This window comes from Orycteropus afer, unplaced genomic scaffold (assembly GCF_000298275.1).
Source record: "Orycteropus afer afer isolate SDZICR_OR568_19922 unplaced genomic scaffold, OryAfe1.0 scaffold00251, whole genome shotgun sequence".
NCBI classification, from domain to species: Eukaryota; Metazoa; Chordata; class Mammalia; order Tubulidentata; family Orycteropodidae; genus Orycteropus; species Orycteropus afer.
In genome coordinates this window covers 1,402,602-1,406,481 of record NW_006921838.1, presented here as the reverse complement: position 1 = coordinate 1,406,481, position 3,880 = coordinate 1,402,602, and the positions used below count along the sequence as shown (strand labels likewise).

The window sequence follows — 3,880 nt, the reverse complement described above, 5'->3', positions numbered from 1 at the left end:
AGGAGAAAGAAGAGCTGTGGACCTCCAAAGAGGTTACCATGGAAACAGACAAGCAAACACATTATGGGCTATCCTTTGATGAATTTCAGGGCCTTTCTCATCTAGAAGCTCTGGAGATGCTTTCCTGAGAAAGTGAAATAAAGGTGAAACCTATTCTTAATTATCTGAGTGGAGAAGAATTAGAGATTCTAACACTTGAATCAGAGCAACTCAAAAAAGCTGTTTCCCTAGCAGAGTTCTGTGAGGAAGAGGAAGAGAAAAAAGGGGATGACGACTTTACCAGAGAAATCACAGAGCTGCACATCTCCTGCAAACCAGAGAAACTGCCCAGAGCAAGAAACACTGCCTACAAATGGATCGAGACATCTCTGACCAAGCCATTAGCAGAGAATAAAGAAGAGGAAAATACTTAGAAATGAAAAATACTGAGCAAGTCAATAAAAATTCACCTGAAGATATCCATGCCATCTGGAGCCTAGCAGAACTGACTATTTGCTCAATTGAATTGTTCCACACAACAGCAGCATTGGTTCTGCATGGTCAGAAGCAGGAAGTGACAGCCATAGAAAGGAGCCGAACCCTCTCCCAGGTGACAGTTGTGTTGGGTAAAGAATTGTCCATTCTGTCCAAAGAGTTTACCACCTGCCTAACAACTGCTGGGGTCAAAGAAAAGGTAGATGTCCTTAACCCAATAATCACTGTGGTATTTCTAGAGGCATCAAACAGTGTTTCCTACATTCAAGATGCCTTTCAGCTATTCTTACCTGTGCTGGAGATCTCTCTTATTGAGAGGAAGACTGAATCGCCATAGACATGAGCTGCACGTCCAGTGGCCTTTGTTAGAACATCTAAGAACAGAGATTTGGCCTGGACCAGTGGCAGTGGCCAAGAAGTGCCACTTTCTCCTGGATACCCCTGCAGAAGTGAGGGAAAAGGGTTATTTTACTATTTAAAATTTTAGGCAGGAAATCAAGCTTAAAGAGAAAATGTGTTGTCTTTACTGCTTGGTTGAGGTAGTCTGGCCCTTACACTACTATCCCCAATTGTTATCATTAAATTTTTTGGAAAAAAAAAAAAAAATTCCTTTTGTAGAAAGTCCAAGAATAATGACTCTAGGTAAATGTTAGTGGGACACTCAGGCAAATATGTTGTTCTTTCTTTGACATAATGCAAAACACTAACAATTGCTGTGAATAGAATTGGTTGTCAACTAAGACAGAAAGAACTTAATTTAGCATTCTAGAATTCAGGTGCTTAGCCTATTAATGGCATTTACTTTTTCCTTTCTAGAGTAAAATCTATGCCTGTAGGAAGATGGAGTATGTATCAACTCTGTAATAATTACTCTTCGTCATGTGAATTTTTGGGAATGGTTAGGAAATTGCATCTACTCTTTTATTCTTAGCAGATATTTGCCATTAAACAGAAAGTTCTAGAATATAATATTTGTAGCTACATAAATTAACTATTGGAATGCACCATTGTTTTCAAATAGCCCCTAAAGCCCACCCTTGGATGATAATATTCAAGTTATAACTGGCCCTCACTAACTGGATTTAATACAATAAGTTCAACTTATAGAAATGGTTTCATATTTTCAGATATTCTTTCTCTCCAGAATATTTCTCATACGTACTCTATATGCAGCATACATTTTGTAACAGCCAGTTCTGAAGGAGTGTTGAATTTCTTTTAGTAATGGGGTTTTTATTGTTTGAATATTGTTTAAATGGACTGTAGAGTCCCATAGAAATGATGTTCATTCATAACAGTATTTAACCTGTAAGACACAATCTTATAGGAAGCAGCGGCAGGGATGCAGATAAGGCAAGGGACCCATGCCATGCCCCCAAGGGGCAGGAAAGAGGCAGGGGAGGATGGGGAGGGTGGGGAGGTTTCGAACGGCTAAGGGAGACAAACTTGTCTGTCAGTTTGCCCTACTGTGGTGGCATGTTGCTGTGAGGTTTGAGGCTGTGCCATTGGTGTCTCAAACCCAGCAGAGTTGCACATGGTACACAGGTTTCAACACAGCTTACAGACTGAGACACACTAGGAAGAAGAAGGCCATCCACTTCTCAAAGAATTGGACAGGAAAAACTAAGAATAGCAGAGAAACACTGTCTGATATATTACTGCCCGATTTTATGACTAGCCCAGAAACATTGCCTGATACAGTGCAGGAGCATAAGCCACTTAGGTCAGAAGCTCTCAAAATGGGGCTGGGAAAGAGCTGAATCATCAGGGTAGAATCAACCTTACTGATATGGGTAAGGTGAAGTTTTGAGATCTCCATTTGCTGACCTTGCACAAGTCAAATTAAGGAGAAACAGATGCAAACATCCATTAATAATCAGAACATGGAATGTACAAAGTATGAATGTAGGAAAATTGGAAGTTATCAAAAATGAAATGGAACACAAAAAAATTGATATCCTATCAGTTTCAGCATTAGTGAGCTGAAATGGACTGGTTTTGGCCATTCGGAATCAATCATGTGATCTACTATGCTGGGAATGACAGTTTGAAGAGGAATGGCATAGTATTCATCATCACAAAGGATATTTCAAGATCTGTCCTGAAGTACAATGCTGTCAGTGATAGTATAATATCCATATGCCTACAAGGAAGACCCATTAATATGACTATTATTCAAATTTATGCACCAACCACCATAGCCAAAGATGAGGAAATTGAAGATTTTTATTAACTTCTGCAGTCTGAAATTGACCGAACATGCAATCAGGATGTGTTAATTATCACTGGTGACTGGAATGCAAAAGTTGGAAATAAAGAAGATTCACCTGTAGTTGGAAAATTTGGCTTTGGTGACAGAAATAATGCTGGAACTCACATGGTAGAATTTTGCAAGACCAACAACTTATTCATTGCAAACACCTTTTTTCAACAACGAAAATGACCACTGTAAACGTGGACTTCACCAGATGGAACACACAGCAATCAGATTGACTACTTGAATATATCCCTCCTGAATTTAGAGACGACATAAAGAATAGATTTGATGCATTGAACATCAATGACCAAAAACAAGAAGAATTGTGGGATGACATCAAGAATATCATCCATGAAGAAAGCAAGAGGTCACCAAAAAGATGAGAAAAGAAGAAAAGACCAAAATGGATGACAACAGAAACTCTGAAAATTGTCCTTGAGTGCAGAGAGGCTAAAGCAAATGAAAGTAATGACAAGATAAAAGAACTGAACAGAAGATTTCAAAGGGCAGCTCGAGCAGACAAAGCCAATTACGATAATGAAATGTGCAAAAACTTGGAGTTAGAAAACCAAAAAAGAAGAACACACTCAACATTTCTCAAGCTGAAAGAAATAAAGAAAAAATTTAACCCTCGAGTTACAATATTGAAAGATTCTCTGAGCAAAATATTGAATGATGTAGGAAACATCAAAAGAAGATGACAGAAATAGAGTCACTGTACCAAAAAGAACTGGTTGATGTTCATCCATTTCAGGAGGTGACATATGATTAAGAACCAATAGTAGTGAGAGATTCAAAATGGAGGCTCACCAGTGAGCACCTCTTTTTTTCCCTCTGGCATCTAAGAACTTTAAGAACTAGGTACAACAGTTTAAATTGAGATTTTTGGCACTCTGAACAGCTTACTGATCCAGATTGTACCAAACACAGAAGAGCAGAATTGGAGGAAAGGTACAGGGAGATTTTTTTTTTTTTTAGGAAAGAGCTACTGCCGGAAGACAAATGGGCCCCTAAGAGAGACCATTGGGAAACTTTCTGGGGCAGTCACTGTCTGCCAGGCAGAGGCGGCAGCCTGAGACTCCCAAGCCAAGAATGAGATCAATTTTAGCAGCTTACCAGCAACCAATACAATATTCCACCAGGCAGGAG

At 39.1% G+C, this 3,880-nt stretch overlaps 1 pseudogene; it reads left to right on the top strand.

The window, feature by feature from the left end:
* LOC103204517 overlaps window positions 1-953 on the top strand; it is a 1,578-nt pseudogene extending 625 nt beyond the window's left edge.
* Window positions 954-3,880: the final 2,927 nt, after the last annotated feature.